The sequence below is a fragment of the Lycorma delicatula genome, chromosome 9 (genome assembly GCF_047948215.1).
Source record: "Lycorma delicatula isolate Av1 chromosome 9, ASM4794821v1, whole genome shotgun sequence".
NCBI classification, from domain to species: Eukaryota; Metazoa; Arthropoda; class Insecta; order Hemiptera; family Fulgoridae; genus Lycorma; species Lycorma delicatula.
In genome coordinates this window covers 33,751,276-33,769,605 of record NC_134463.1, presented here as the reverse complement: position 1 = coordinate 33,769,605, position 18,330 = coordinate 33,751,276, and the positions used below count along the sequence as shown (strand labels likewise).

The window sequence follows — 18,330 nt, the reverse complement described above, 5'->3', positions numbered from 1 at the left end:
AATGTTTTTTGAAGAGAAAAATTATTTATTAACAATCACATATTATATCAAACAGAAGCATAATCGAAAGAATTTCTATATAACATTAAAAACAATATGTATACATAATACTTTTTTAAATGTACAAAAAATCTATGTAAAAATAACGATTGTACTATTATAGTATTTTACAATGACAATAAAATATATAACAATTTATTTATAATCACATAAGCTATATATATATATATATATATATATATATATATATATATAGATAACCGTACGTATTTTTAAATCGATAAAGATAATTATAGTGTAACAACAAAACACAATTTATTATTATACTTGTAATATTAATATTAGGTTAATATTGTAAAATAAGGTTAGGTTAGAAAACATAAAATTTTCCAACAACATTGTTTTCACTTCATCTCTTAATTCTATAGTTACCCTATAATCATTATATAAAAAAAATACTACCAAGCCATTATTAACTATATATAAAGGATCATCTCTTTACTTTCTCTCTCTCTCTCTCTCTCTCTCTCTCTCTCAATCTTAATCTCTATCTTTATATAGGTATACATAAAACGTGAAAGTGTTTGACCTACCTTTATAATACTGTAACATAAATCTAAAGTACAGCTACTAATAAAAATTAAATATATATATAAATAAACTGTTACCATCTTATAATATACTTATTTAGTACTTATTTTATAGTTGTTTTATTATCTTAAATCTTTAACTATATAACACAAAAAAATACAGAGATTTAAAAAAAATATATAATAATGACCACAACAAAGAGAAAGTACTTTCGTTTTATTTTATTTAACATTATAAATACTCGTAAAAAAATAAGAAAAACGACGTTACTGTTTAATTTTAATTGATTTAACATCCTCTGTACGATCCAGTAAATAAATTTACCATTTTTATTATTATTAGGTACTAGCTAGATTTTCTGGTTAATTCAATTTATTATACGTATTAATCCGTTTAATTTCTTATTGATTTTTCCTTCTTCCGTACATAAACATCTAATCTATTGTACTATGAATTTACATTAATTTTTTGTTGATTATAAAAAAGATTACAATTTTTTTTTAAACAAAAACAATCGATTTAAATAATATTTTTTTTAATTTTAGAAATTTTCAATTCATTCTGCCGTGTAATTTGAATAACAACAATATACACTATACGTTGTATAAATATATTGAACACCATAATCATACGACTATAGGCAACGTGATTCAAAAATGACAAAGCCCTTAAAAAAAATTACATCCGATGTCAGGCTTCTTAAAAAGGACGTATCATTCTTACTCATATCAATTATCGTTCTCAGGTAAATGTAGAATTCAGCTCTAAACAGATAAATGTATCCCCTTGAACGATTAAGCATCACCTGCATTTCGGTAGTGAGTTTGGCATGCTAATTTTCTTATATCTGATTCTATAAAAAGGTAAAAAGTAAAGGAAAAATCCTACACCCTTCTCAAAAGTAAGTATACTATAGAATTATCCTCAAGAATGGTTATGTTACTTTCAGAATTATTCTAATAATCATATCAGGTTGCCTATATCCATCATGGTTATCGTATTTCATACAAAGAAACAATACTCTAGGAGACCTCAATGGGAGAATTTTTTCTTTCAAATATTCCAATAAAAATAAATTATAAAAAAACCAAGCAGTATATCTTCCAAGATTATTGCAATGAAACTTCTATTATCCGGATATCTGCTAGGTACAGATAACTAAAAAGATGTTCTGCAATACAAAATCCTTTGAAACAGTACTTCGTAATAAAATACACCAAACCACGGAGTCTGAAAAATGAAAAAGAACATATATGGATAAAAAAAATTTTATATTTAATTGTTACGCTTTCAAGTATATAAGCTGTAATATTATCAAATTTTGATTATATATCTTGCTCTAGTATTATACGGAGATGTTATCCGTCCTTTATAGAAGATAAATAAATACAATAATAATGCTTCATGTATGAAACATTACATGCTTTTGGTTTTGTTTTTTTTTGGATTCCATTAACTCTTTTGGGGCAACAGTATGGTGAATTACTTCAGTAAATGTTAAAATTTTTGGTTAATCAAACCAAAATTTTGGACTTCTTATCCTCAAAGTCAAAGTACCTTCTGTACCTTCTAACTGTTACAATTATGAAAATTTGAATTTAGATTCTTCCCTAAAAACAAATTGACACGTATTTCATCATTATTTTAAAAACCAATTTGGGGTGGCAAAGTTTTTCGTGTAAAAACAGAAGATTTTACAGTCGTGAAGATTGGTATTTTCATTTTTCATTAAAAACAAAAAAAGGAGCATGTTTTCCATTTTCCAAAAATCTAATTTGGGTTGGCATGGGGAAGACCAAAATTTTGTATGAAAATTCTAAATTTCAAAAGATGCAATTATTGTACTCAAAGAGAACTTCCGGTTTACTTTTTCCATTGTTTTATCGTTCAGATTCGATGTGAAAATTGTTACATTTTCGCTTATCTTATTTTCTATACACACTTGTTTAGTTTATTACTTGCTCGGCGTTTTATCCGATTGTTAATATTTTCAATGTCTGGGTAATTCCACGATACGATTCAAAGCGTGTATGTTAATATATGCTTACAAAAACAAATTATATTCGTTACGTTATGTGTTATTGAAGAATTAGAAAAGCTGACAACTGTGGGTTGTTTCTGATGCACTGCTTACACACACAAACACACAACTTAATTCAAAATATTTATAATTTTATTTAAATATAATATTTTTTCGTTTATTTAATTAAATGATTCTAACTAAAGCGCAGGCGCATACCTTATTTCATTCGCGCGGGTATGGTGATAATAGTGGCGACAGTCAGCACTAACTAAATAAATGTAATTTCACAACTTACATAGAACAAATTTCGCTTGTACAGTAAGCACTTGGTGTACAGCTGCGAGACTTAACGCATCAGGTACCGAGTAAACCGGGCGATCGAGTTCGAGACCCAGCCAGACCGATTTACTTTTTTACACTTTAAATATATTCATTTATTTTATTTTACCGCTCATCAGTGATGTCACAGCAGACGAGTACAACACCATTTTCGGGCTGGAGAGTGCAATTTTGCAAACATTTTTTTTATAAATATTGTTATTTTTTTAATTGTTAACAAATGCGCCGAAGAAAAATATGACCTTAATAGGTGAAATCTCGAAATACTAAGCGTAAACTTGCACTACAGTCTTACCCCCTTGACCTTTTAAATTTGAAATTTAATGGCATCAATGCCTTGTATATATATATATATAACCAATCTGACAAAGTTTGGTCAAAATCGGTCCAGTAGTTCTGAGGATATAAGGTAATTTAGAGGCTAACACCGAACACACATACATACAAACATTAACATCCGGAAAATTTCCGTCCGGTTTCTGGATTCCGTAGGCGTCAAAACGTCAAGATCCGGTAAAAACCGCTTGTGCCCAAATTAGGCCGATTACAATATTTTCCCTTTTGGAGCTGTAACTCTGCTGTAGCGGTATCTATACGGGAAAGTAAAAATTATAAAATTATACGCTTAAGTAAAATTTGTAACAAATTTAATTTTGTATATATAATTTAAACGATTTTGTTTTAATTCATTACATCGATAATAATATCGCACGGTTCGATTAATTTATTCAATTTAATCTAATACAGATTTTAAACTGATTCACATTATAGATCTTTGATGTACATTCGATTAAGCTCAAATAAACAGTAACCAATACTTTAATGCACGGAAGTGACGCATCGTGCGCCGTACGAGATACGACTGTAGAATTAAACTCAAAATCAAATTCTTTACAAGTTTCTTTAAAACATTAACGTATTTATTACCCATATAACAAATTTATTTTACGCCAAACACAAAATAGTGTATTTTCGACCCCAATTTTTTTGCCTTTTACCCCAGATTTCTCAAAAATTACTAAAACTGCAGTTGTTTCCAGGTCAAATTTCATATAAAAATCACTAAATTTACCGCTTATTTTGGGTCGTAAGAACTACAGTCTGGCTTAATTTTATTGAAGACGTAGAAATCAGGGCGAAATATTTCGCCAGATGAAATTCGCTAACGAAGCATTTTCGAACTTATGTTTTTATGAACTTTCTTCTCTATATTTTTCAGTAGAACATGTCCTAAAAAATTAGTTACATTCTTCATGAATCACTCCGAATAAAAGTATGTTCTTTTTTATTATAGTCTCAGAACCTTAAACCCAATTACAGTTGCAAAGCAGTTTTTTAGTTTTAAGTCAACCATTCCCGATAGAATACTAATTATTTTACCACAATTAGTGATGTACGTCTACAACAAGGAAAGAAATTATCACTCGTCTGATACAAATTTCCCCTTTATTTTATTTTTTTTTACCAAAGTTTATATCATATTTACCATAGTTTATATTTATAACATTAAAAAAATAATAAATTTCAAAGATTAATTAAAAAACAAAATTATAAAAATATTTAAACCATCTTCTGATAACAAATAGTAACAAAGTTTAAAATTTAAATTGCCCGATAAGACAAATTGACCGATTATTTATTTATTTTTCTTTTATCTTTAGTGAAAGTTAAGTAGCTGTTCTTGTTGCCGCTACATTAGAATGTGAAAATAAAGAAAGTGCGGTTGTTTAGTTTCTTCCTAACAACTTCTCTATATAACTTCAATGTTCATTGAACCTACACAAACACACGCAATAAAAAAAAAACATCAAACAAATAACCTATAATACTTCATCATAACAATATTTTAAAAAAAAAGAAAGAAAACAAACCGTGAATAATTTTACCGGATTTTTATTAGAAATCGACGAGAAATCCATAATAAATCGGATGAACAATTTTCTATCATATAACATTCAAGCTAAATAAAAAAAGGAGTGAACGTACTTCACGATATAAATTCCAGGTTAAGAAAATTGTAATAAACTAATATTTGTAATTGTAACAAAATAATAAATATAATTTTATATGTAATTTTTATTTATTTATTCTTCCCCCAATAATTACAGGGTTACGACAATTACAGTTACGTTAACTCCTTTTCTTTTCAATAATATAAAATTAATTCTGTAGCATGTGAAAAAAATGTCAAAATTTCACTGAAATTCGAACCCAAAATCTTCCGGATGAGAGACTTAACGCCTTCATTCTGAAGTAAAATCACCAAAAATTCTATATCAAATTAAAATACACAATACAAAATTTAAAAAAAATTTCTTTAAAATTCATTTTTTTTTTAAATTGGCGAAAAATTAGAAATAAACAATTTACGAAGAAACTTTTAGTAACTTGCACGACTTAAAACGAAATACGAAAAAAAATTTTTAAATTTTTTATGTAATTTTTAAATCGGATTTTTTAATGACAAAGGCCAACTTAGGCTACACAAATATCATTTCTTTCTTGCTTCTTTCCTTTTCTCATTGAAAAATTTTGAAAACGAAATAAAATTGTACGGGTTAATAAAATTAAGATATTTATCGGGATAATTTATACATATATTATTCCTACTCACAACAAGGATTATGGGAATAAAATAACACCGGACCCTATTAGTTTTTTTTCTTTCGCGGGAGAAAAAATAATCTGCTGTCAGACGCCCAGCAGCCCGTACTACTACTACTATTGGATGTGAGGTTTCCCGGCAAACACTCACTAAGCGGGAACTCGCCAAAAAAACTCCCTCTAAAAACAACATGCCCCGGTTCCCGCCATGAAAGCATTACCTGTGTCATCACGGGACACAGTAATGAGCCCGCAGAAGTGCCGAGTAACCGCAGACCTTAAGGAGTCCCGCACGTCTCATTACCGAATGAATGACAGCCCACAAGTGCGGACTGCCGTCAGATCCGCGTACGAGCGGTCCACCAACCTACGTCCCCGACGCCTGGCGACGGATAATTTTGCCCACAAGACGGAAGATGACATTCCATGTCCGCTCATTCCCTAGCATCCTCGAAATGATGTTCTCAGGCGTCAAGAGGCCGAACTGAGCGTAGTCTCTCCGCATGTCCTCCCATCTATGGCAGTGGAACACCACAGGCTCTGCATCATTCAGCTCCCCGCAGTATGGGTAGAAGTTGTCGTCCACCCTTCTGCAGCGAAACAAATACCGTCGGAAGCAGCCACGGCCCGTCAAAAACTGCGCGACTTCGTAGTTGAGCTCGCTAAACCTTCTCGTGATCCAAGAGCCTACTTCCGAAATCAATCGTCGAGTCCAAGTGCCTGTCGTAGCTGTGTTCCATCGTGCCTGCCACCTATCCAATAGAACATCATATGCAGCCTGCCTGTCTGTTCCTGCGTATTTTTTACATCTCATCTATAATCCAACAGGTGGCGTCCCAGCGACAAGAAGGCCGCTTCAGTGGAGACGTTCCTGTACGCAGGACAGATCCTTTACCCCATCCGCCTCTGCACACTCTCTAACAGGCGCCGATTTTACGCTGCATTTAAAGCACCATACCGGCACTGGACTTTATTAGTTATCGCTACTGTCCAGCGAATTAAGCATTCAATCTATCAATAAAGATATAATTCGAGTAGAATATAAGGTAGAATAATATGTAAAATCTATAGAAGTTATGTAAATTTTACTCGGCTGAAGAAGCTGAATTCAACAGTTGTTACAACCATAGTTTATTCCATTTAATAATAACGTAAAAATTACCAGAATATTTTATATATATATATATATATATATATATATAATAAAATATTCTGGTAATATATATATATATATATATATATATAAATATATATATATATATTTAAACAATCTTCCTTCAATAAAGTTGTATTAGAAATATGTAAAGTTTTTAACTTCCTACACAGTTAGGGAAAGTTGGAAACTAGCAAAAAAAAAAGATTTCTACTTCCAAAGGAAATTAACCAATTTATATTACCAATAAAAGAATAAACTAAGTATATTAATATGAATATCGGTTACTTAAACAACCAATCAAATTTTACTTCCGCATATAATAGGATATCCGTTTTCCTTTTTTTCATAATTTATTCTATTTAATTTAATTACGTGATCTGTTAATTACTCTTAACATGCAATTAATAATGTACATATAATCGTATTATTAGATTACATGATAAAAAAAATATACAATAAAACGTAATTAACAAATGTTAAATAATACATCACTATAAATTATGATTCTATAATTGTATAAAAATATTCAGTAAAAGTAACAAAACATTTTACAAAATTCTTTAACATAAAAAGAAAGTAAAAAAGAAAAATCTACATTTTTTTTTCTTTATTTAATAATTAGTTTCATAAAAGAAATATATTTTTTAATTAAAACAAGTTTTCCTTTATTTCGTCTAGCCAAATGTTGGATAAATCCTTTTTGTTCTTTGGAATAGCACAACCTTGACATGATCTTGTAAAATGTATAATTATGTATCGATCTTTAAAAAAAAACTATGTTATTTAATTTTTCCACGTACCGTAAAATTATGGGGATGGGCGAATGTATTCCTTAGGAAAACCCCAAGCTCAGCTACGAGTAATCGTTGAATATTTAGAGGAAAATTGTAGTCAGCCGTTCAGTGTGAACTGCTGTTAAAATTTTGATTATAGCTACCTAAATCCGTAGAGGAATAATAGATAACATCTATTATTTTGCATTGTTTCCGTATAAAGCATACACTGCCTTGAAGAACTTTAAATTTTAGAAATTTGGATTAGCTTGTATATCTCGATTTGCAATCAATCTACAAACCGTCCCTTTCTCACAAATCCTCCTTTTTACGAGGGAAAATATATTGTGGACTTTACCAAGTGTAAAGCCATAGAAGCAACATTATTTTTTTTATACAAATGCAATATTGATTTTACATCAGAAATGATTCTATAAAACATATATTTATGTGTTGCGGTTTAACCGCACACAGTTACGCTAAAATGTAAGTTAAAAATTTTTCACAAATTAAAGTACTTCCGTTATACGGTGAAAGTAAAGTAAATGAAGAGGTAGTAAAAAAAAATTAAGTAAAATTACAATTTTTAAACATGTAAATTTACTTACTTAAACAACTAATTTAGGTTTTATATTTATAAATTAGAAAGTCGTTTTAATAATTTTGATTTCCTGAGTTCAATACAATAAAATACTACAAACGATCTAAACTGTATAATAATAACAATAACAGATATTACACGATGTAAAACACTAAAATACACAAATGAAATAACAAATATTTTTAATGTACTCGTAATTAACTAGAAAGTTAATGTTATAAATATGTGGTTATTCAAAGCACTGTAATTACATAAATTTAAATTACATATACTTATAAAATTCTTCTTTGTATATTTTCTACAAATATTACCAGAGAAGGCAGAGTTTGCAAAAAAGATCAGTATATGAAGTTAAAGGTCAATCAATTTCAAGTTACGTGTTGGAATATAACATTCTGCAAAAATTAAAAAAATGTTAGAAATTAACCACAAAAAATCCACTCATTACAGTTGAACTATACTAAATTACAGCACATCTAACAAATATATAAATGATATCTTTATTTATGGAAGAAAAAGTAGGCTAAGTAAAATATATATATGTTAAAATAAAACCAATTAAAAAGTAGATGTAAAAAATATGAACCTTTTTCTAATTTCGATTTTTTTCTAAGTCGATGTTAATTAAAAATCAAATGACTATCATTAAATTGTAAACCCTTAATTTGGCAGAAACTTCCAAATTAATTGACTGATTGAAAGCTTTATTAAACGATTTCGGTTATTTTACGTAATATGTTTACATAATGTCACAGGGAAACCTTAAACACTAAATAATTCTTCACCATAATACATCACTATCTGATAAACTCTATCGCTAATAATCTATCATATTAATAAAAATTAATTCAATTCCTAATTTGCATATTAAATGATTATCCAACGTTCATTGTCTCATAATTATAACTTCTCTAAATTGTACTATACTAACTTCTCTTGGCATACTATTAAATAATTTAAACCTATTGTTACATAATGATCTTTATGTTGCTAATTTTTACTTCCCCGTCTAGATAGCGCTATAACAGATCTATACTTTTAGAAGGGAAAGTATTGTAATCGGTCCAGTTTTGGACAAATGCGGTTTCACCAGATCTTGACGTTTTGACACCTAAGGAACCCAAAAAACCTGATAGAAACTTTCCGGATGTTAATGCTCGTATGTAAGTGTGTGTGTGTGTTCGGCCAACGCCGAACACACACACACTTATATCAACTTAAATCTAAAATCACCTTATATCTCCACAACTACTAGACCTATTTTGACCAAGGATGGTCAGATTATTTCTATATATGGAGCATTGATACCATTTAATTTTCAACTTAAAAGGTCAAGGGGTGAGGCTGTAGAGCAAGGTCGCCCCCAATACTGCGAGATTTCTCCTAATTAAGGTCATATTTTTCTTAAGCACATTTCTTAACAATTAAAAAATAAAAATATATGTAAAACAAAAAAATCTTTGCAAAATCACACCCCACCCCGAAAATGCTGTTGTAGTCGTCTACTACGATGATGTAACGCCACAGATGAGCGGTAGAATTAAATAAATGAATAATATTTAATGTGTAAAAAAATATATCGGTCTAGTTGAGTTTCAAATTCGATCGCCCCGTTTGACTCGGTACCTAGTTCGTTAAGCCTCGAGACTACATCATTCTGCCTAAAGTACAAGCGAAATTTGTTCTATATATGTTGTGAAATTGCATTAGTTTAGTTAATGCCGACCGTTGCTGCTAGTACCACTACACCCGCGCGAATGAAATAAGGTATGCGCCCGCGCGTCAGTTAAAATCGCTGAATTAAATAAACAAAAAATATTATATTTAAATAAAATGATAAATATTTTAAATAAGGTTGTGTGTGTAAGGCGTGCATCAGTTTAGTCGCGTGACGGGAAAGTCCAATAACTGTTTTAGCAGCTTTTTTCGTTCTTTCAATTCTCAAACCTGTTTTCTTACTTAAAGAATAACTGCTAACATTTTCGACAAATTTGATATCTTTTAATAAGTACATAGGAACCTCTCCATTACTTTAAAAATTAAAATTAAGCTTAAGCTTATATCCTTTGCTTAATATTCATTCAATGTAATATCCTCAACATTAAATTAACACTTGTAAATCTAATAACTTTCAAAATTACTGGCATCGTTCTATTTTGTATCTTCTATCAATTTGCCCCTCATTTCATCCAAGCAATATTAAAGGCACAAAAATCTACATAAGGTACCACTATACTTTTATATAAATTAACAGCTTAAACATAATTTTACCGAACAAAAAAATGTTTTTTACATATCTGTTCAAAATATTTGTTGAATTAAGGTTATACTTCCAAAAAGTATTGAAATTTTAAAAAAATAAAATTTTTAAAAATTACACTATTTTCAAATTTTAATGACGGTATTCACAAAAAAAAAATAAACACTTTTTGTCTCGAAAAATTCATCGCTCTCGAGATATAAACGAAAAATATACTCGACAAAAAGAAGCAGGAATGCATCGCGGCTAGCACACACATGCGTTACACTCATGTACATTATCATTCATCAACATTCAAATTTCTATTTAAAATAGCACAAGAGTTTAAAAAAAATATATATATATATATTATACCAGCATCATATCTAGATGATTAGTACTCTTAAATTGAATGATAAAGTTATGAAAATAACAGAAAAACGGTATATAAAATAATTATTGAAAAACAAAAAATTCTACTACTAATTATACACATGTACCCAGAATAATTACGAAAAACGAACAAAAAATAGTTAAACAAGTTTTTCTTACATTATTTTTGAGGATACAGGATGTGAAATTTAATATTACTTCTACATGTTATGTTGTATTCGGGTGCCAGTTAATCTTAAAAAAATAGAAAGCCATTAGTCGTCAATTCATATCGCTTACACAGGCACCCGACTACAACATAAAATGCAGAAGTAATATTAAATTTCACATCCCTGACTAACTGTATCCTGAAAAATTGCCTTTTTTAGTTTTTCTCCCATCTGTTAATTTGGTTTATATAAGGATATAAAGGCTAAAATAAGAAAAATAAAATTATCAGAAAAAGCTTTCTGCAGTTTAGAATTGAGTCTATTATTTTTTTTAAATTGTAAACATTTATTGATGTCTACAATTTGAACGTAAGGGGGATAAGAGCAAAAACAAAAAACTATATATTTCAATTTTAGAGATGGAAGTTAATTTTTTAAAAAAGAATAATTTTTGATTATTTATATGTGCTTTGTAGGTAACGAATTTTATTCAATAAAGTTTTCTCTACAATGCCTTAGAATAAAATGGAAATTGGGTTTTTCACGATATCTCAACCCCTTATCATATTTGAAAAAAATTAATATGATCAATGACCCCCCCCCCCACATACATAGAAATATTTGAACCAAATTTTATGAAAATCGGTTCGGTAAATCCTGAGATACAAAGTCAAAATCAGTGCAACACATACACATATATACATAAATACGAACATACATATATATGTTTCTTTGGTCTAGATGAAGTAGTTAGACCCTAAAACGTAGATTTGCAAAAAAAAAGCTCGATACCCCACGTTTGACATGATCATAATACTTTCCTCTTTAATATAGCTATTCTTGCTATATTCGTCGGGAAAGTAAAAATAGATTAATAAACGATTAGCTTTGATCTCAGATTTGAATTGAAAATAACTGATTTAGGAATAAACAAAATGACAATTATGGCGTGTCAATTTTTTCAAGTATTATACAGTTAAAAAAGAAAAGTTGTATCCAAAACTAGTTTTTATTTCTTCACTTTTTTACTTCCTTGTACTACTAGTACAAGTAAGTATTGTAATCGCAAAAAATTTTGGTTTTCAGATTTCAACGGAAATATCCATTTTGACCATCCCTGAATCCATTTTGATTAGTTTCGGCGTGACGTATGTACGTATCTCGCATAACTTAAGAACAATTAGCCGTAGAATGTTGAAATTTTGAATTTAGGACTGTTGTAACATTTAGTTGTGCACCTCCCCTTTTGATTGCAATCGACTGAACCAAACGTGTCCAAAAATGCCCAAAATCCAAAAAAAATTGAATTTTGTACTTTTTTTAACTGCAGAAGTAAGCTCTCATTGAAAGCTTTTCAACGGTACATCTAAAGTGGTACTTCTTTTTATTGGTTCCAGAATTATAGCCAAATAAAATTTTAATTAATGAAATATTTGGATCTTAGGGGAAGGCAGATCGGTTTGAATCACACTTCATCTTTATTTTAATTTAAATATATTGATTTATTAATTTATTAACCTCTCATTGTAAAAAATGTTTACGATTAATAATAAAAAAAAATTATGAAAAAATATCAGAAGTTATTAACGAAATAAAATTTTATGTACTTTTCATTTAAAAAAAAAAATGTGTATATGTAATTTAATAGGCGTAGAAGAAAGTAAGTAAGGCTAATAGGTGCTAATAGAGAGGGTAATAGGTGTCCACATCAGATTTTTTTAAATTTTTATTTTCTACTTCTTGCATTTTTTTAAACTTAATTATTTTATTTACAAACGTTTTAAATAAATTAGGATTAAACAAACCTATAAAAATAAAAAAAGCGTTCAAGAACCCAAACATGGAATTTTCAAAATAATTATTTTTAAAAGTTAAAAAACACTATCATATCTGAACAAAAATATAAAAACTTCCAAAAATTATTTAAAAAAAAAAAAAAAAACAACTTCAACTGAGTAGTAAAAAAAAAAGAAATGAAAGTAAAATTTTTAGACAATATACTCGTACAAAAATTTTTAATTTAGAATTTTTATGAGAAAATCTTTAATATTTATCAACCTATAAAAATAAAAAAATATAAGAAAGACCACATATAAACGTGTTTTTCGTTTTTAATTTAAACAAACAAATCGTCTAAGCCATATAATTTTATAACCATTAATTAATAAAATAGATTAAGGTTAAAAAACCTGGATCCAACTCGATCTAATTAATGTTTACAAGTTAATTATTTAATAGTGTATATAGAAATATTTAGATTAAAAAGAACTTTTATTATACATTTATGAACAAGTTTAATATATATAATGTTATCTATTAAATATATATATATATTCGAAAAAAATATAGAGAGAAAAAAAATTATATCAGGTGTAGGAGGTAATTTAAAATAAGAGTGGGGGAAGAAAGTATATTTAAGAGAGAGAAAAAGAGTAAAAGAAAAAACGTTTAGAGAAGGTGAAAAGAGATTTGATCTGACTGTAACCACCTAGTTCACTAGATTAGTGGTTTGTTATAAAAGAAAGTGTCGCTTAAATAGTAATTCAGTCTTATTTTCACCAGCGCTATGAATCGTTGGAATTATTTCGATATTTTTTCGTGTTAATTTATTAAAATCGTATATTTTTATCGATAAATTCTCTTTTTTTAATTAAAAGTTGTGTTAAAATAAAAATATGTCGATTCGTTCAACAAAAATCAACAATAAAAGGTAAGAAAAATATTTAGTATTATAATAATTTTATATCGATTACAACATAATTAACTATGTTAAACCACATTAAAAATAAGAACGTAATTTTTAAATTTTAATTTTATCAGGTTTAAAATTGCTAAAATAAAACTTATTTAAAAGTTTCTTTTAATTATCTCAATTGTTTGATATTTATTTAATTTCTTTTAAAAAAATTGGCAAGTATTGTACGACTTTCCCGGCCATTAATAGTAAAAATTAAAAGAGTTAGAGCCAAAAAACAAAAAAAATATATTTTTTAGAAGTGGGGAATAGATTTTAAAAGAACTTTTCCTAAAAATATTCATATGTAGGTTATAAGCTTACAAATTTGCTTAAGTAGAGTTTTCTCTATATCTGACACCCATTCGGTAAAGGCTAAAATAATAAAAAGAAAATTATCAGAAAAACATTTCTGCATTTTAGGTCCGGAGTCTATAATCTTTTTAAATTGTAAACATTTCTAAATAGCTTTATATATTAAGTATAAACTTTCAAAATATTTTGAAAAATATTTCAATTTAATGGGGGGTAGAACAAAAAAACCGTACACAATATTTCAATTTTAATTAGTGGAGATAGATTTTTTTAAAAGAAATATTTTTAAATGCTTTTTAAGTAATAAATTTGATTTAATAAAGTTTGCTCTAGAATGCCTCTAAAGAAAATCGGAATTGTTTTGTTTGTGATATCCACCACCCCCTTAACGAGTTTTGAAAAAAAAATAAATATGATCAATGCCACATACATAGAAATATTTGAGCCAAATTTGAAGAAAATCGGTTCGATCAATCCTGAGATATAAGCCGTAAAATACAGTGTGACACATAGAAAGAGTTTTATATCTTAAAAAGATTTTCCTCAAGATTTATTACCCGCCTCTAACATTTTTTTTCGGATATAACTATTTTAATTTTTATTATCAAAAAGGAATGACAAAAATTGTATTTTCTTCATCATTTAAATGGTTATTAACCCACCGGGTTAATAATCATTAGCGATTAATCTTGTCATCGCAAAATCAGCTGATTTTCGAAGTCGAGAGTTCTAAGATTCGAGTCCTTGTAAAGACGGTTCCTTTTATTTGGATTTGAATGCTAGACTGTGAATACCGGTGTTCTTAGGTGGATGAGTTTTAAAATTAACCACACGTCCTCAGGAGTGGTCGACCTGAGTTTGTTGCAAACTACATGTTTACCGGTACATTGACACTTACACTGCAGCTACTTCAGGCTTGGCAAACCGGTAGCGATAACTACATTTGTCTATATACATACACAACCAAACCCGGAATTAGCTGGAAAATTGGTTGGAGAAGGCTAAACTTAATGAGGACTATTAAGATTAATCTAGCTTTGGCATCTATATTACATTCCGGGCACAAAATGAGAAATAATTTTTTTCATCATTTTTATAAATTTTATATATTTTTTTTCAAATGTTTAAACAATTCTCTTCTTTTTTTGTTACCGATCATTTCTTTATAAATAAATTTTTCCTAAATTTTCCCTACAAAAAAAAAAATCGCTTAAAATCAAAGTTTTTTTTATTCCAAATTTTGGAATTCTGATCCTTAAACCTTAATTTGGAAATCATCATAATCAATAAGAAAAAAGCCCCCTTGATGCTTGGTCTCCCAAATTTTAAAAAGTTCGGAAAGTTTTCTTTTTATTTTTATCTCAGTGTTTATAAAATTAATTTTGATGAATTTTAGCGTTAATAAAAGTCTTTTTAATACGGAAAAGTTTCCGACCTCCGCGACGCGAGTGGTAGCGTTTCGACCTTTCATCCGGAAGTCCTTGGTTCGAATCCCGGACAGCCATGGCATTTTCACACGCTACAAAAGTTATCATTCATCTCATCCTCTGAAGTAATACCTAACGGTGGTCTCAGAGGTTAAACAAAAAAAAAAAAAAAAATACGGAAAAATTGTGTAAAAACAAATGACTTTTTAACGCTACCTTTTTTTTTTTCTTTTAAGGCCGCAAAGGACCACTTTAGTCAGAATAATTCAAGTCTTTTTTGCCGATCTTTTGGCCTTTAAGTTCTTAGCTTTTACTTTGTCCCAATATTTAGTCATTCTTAATGATCTTGCTTTACGATCCTCTTCTGAATAAACCCTTTTTGTATAATTAAAAGTTCTTACTTTAAAGTTAGTATTCAGATCTTTAATAAAAAATTTTAATTTTTCGGATTTATTAAGTAAATCTTCGTAAGTCAAATTTATATTTTTTGTTTATGCAGGTTCTAAGAATCCTGCGTTCAACTTTAAGCAAAGGTTCAGTCCTATTTTTCTGATTTAATCTAAATAACGCTACTTTATTATACAGTTTCCGAGAATTTTTTTATGATTTTATTTTTTAAATTTTGTTTTATTTTTTTTTTATTTTAGTACTTTTTTTACAAATTGTAGAATTTTTTATTTTACAGCTTTTTAGAATTTTTCACGATTTTACGATACTACTTTTCGCCACCTCTTCTTAATTATTTCACTCTTGCTTCAGTGTTTTCATTTTTATTTATTTTTAAGCTGTCAATATGCATTGAATTATATATTTTATTTATAAGACAAACCTGCTTCAAGTGTAATACATCATCTCTTATATTTAGATGTTAAATAAGATATCTGTGAAATGATTTTTATTGAAAAAGCCATATTTTAACATTTACGAAGTAGTTTTAAAATTAAAAAAAAAAAGAATTTTCCAATTTATAATTTGTAAATTTTAGTTTTAATGTTTTAATTTAATTTTTTTTATTATTTAAAATTATTTTTTTTTTTTTTAATTTATACATTTAAATTTATAATTTTCCAGGTGTCAATTTATACTTTTATTGTAATTTCATTAAAATTGTATCCATAGGTCAAATTTTTTTAAAAATATTCATAACGTTTAAAAAAAACACTCCCAAATTTTTATTAACAATCATAATCATCAATATATAAAGCATTTTTGTTCAAAAATCTTATATAATAAAAAACTTGGGCTAAAAAAACCTATTTCCAGTCCGTGTGGGCTTTCTACTGGACGGATCAGGCAGATTTTTTTTTATTATTCTGCTCGGAATGACCCACAGATATGTCATCAAACTCTTTGGTTCCCAAACATGAGTCTCCTTTGAGTATTCCTCGGAAAAAACCCCATTTATTCCTTAATTGAGAAACTTACCGAGGTTATTACTCATAGGAAAATCAATTTGAAGAGCTATCGATTCTTGTTGATATATCTGCGGACCATTCCGGGCAGAATAAAAAAAAATCAGCCCGATTAATCCCGTAGAACATCTGGACGGACTGAAAATAGGTTTTGAGCACGCATTTTACCTGTGGCAGTAAAGGAAAGATAAAAACAAGAGGATTGGTGATTAGACGTGTTGAAAACGGAACAAATTTTTTGCAGACTTTTTTTTTCTTTTTTTTTGTTTTATGTTGCGGAGCAATACCATTTACGTACCCCCAATGAGGTGGAGGAGTATAGGACTCGCACGGGTTCGGCTAGATGTTATTATAGAGCCTATGTGTGCCCGCACTCTACCTACTAAAACTCCGGTTTCATCGTTCCTCTCCACCCGGGGCCGGTTTAGCAATTATATCACAACCCCGGGGGTGACAAGTCAGGCTTAGGAGTCCCGCAGCGTCATCGCTGCTACCCACCCACGCTAGCACGGACAGACGGCGACTCCACTGAAGGCTGTCCCTCACCCCCTCACCTTCCGACTCTCGACGCTACTTTTGACAGCTACATTATTCTGACTGTTTCTTCTCGGACTGTATTAGTTCACTGCTTCAATTAATTAACTATAGTTTAATCTATAATCTAGATAACATAATGACTTACCGACTGTACCCGCTTTGGCTAATATTCACACCCTACGTCGCTATTTACCTTCCTTTTGGATATTGGTATCACTCATTACTTGCTCAGAGGCTACCGGAGTCCCCTCGCTTCTTTATTACCACCCATCCATGTAAACACAGACGAGCGGCAACTCCACGAGGGGCTGACTTTCACCCCCTTGCGACACCCAACCCGGCTGCCGGGGTTCCCCCGTCTTTTAAATTAAATTTAAAAAAAATTAATTTAATTTTTAATTAAATTTTAAAAAGTCGGCTTTTCTTAAATTAAAAGCCGACTTTTTTTTAAATATATAGTTAACATTTTTGTAATAATAACGCTACGGGCAGCAACAGGTCATTAGTCATCATTAAACATGCATTTTATAAATTAATTATTACGCAAATGATTCTAATAACTATTTCTCGTATGTACTACTCCCGGAACAATCATAACTATGTAATCTTTATACGCTCTCTAAACATTGCATTTATTAGTTTATGTATAAGTTATAATTAAAAAATTATTAGTTATGTTATAATAATTATTTAATATTATTAAGTTATTTTGCATATTATTTTAAATATTAATATTGGCTGGTTTTAAAATAAATATTTAACTACGAATTTATGGGAAATTATAAGTAAATAAAATGTGCAGTTTTGTAATTTTATAAAATTTAAAGAAACAGTTGTTAGGCTAAAGTTATTTATAAGGAAAAAAGAAATATGTTTTTAAATACTGAAGGACGTATAATAAACATATTTTAATTGTTTGTTATTGTTTTTAACTTTTTTAAGTATTTAAAAAAATTAGATTACCGTAAATATATTATTAACAATTAATATTAAAAAAATTCTTGTGCAGTTCTGGGCAAAAAGGCCGACGTTTCGTT

At 28.8% G+C, this 18,330-nt stretch overlaps 1 protein-coding gene across 1 annotated transcript in view; it reads right to left on the bottom strand.

Moving 5' to 3' along the window:
* Nucleotides 1–276: 276 nt before the first annotated feature.
* LOC142330291 (uncharacterized) overlaps nt 277–18,330 on the bottom strand; it is a 145,206-nt gene continuing 127,152 nt past the window's right edge. The window contains exon 10 of the mRNA XM_075375486.1: nt 277–1,821. The gene's annotated coding sequence lies outside the window, so the exon portion shown is untranslated. The remainder of the gene's footprint in view (nt 1,822–18,330) is intronic.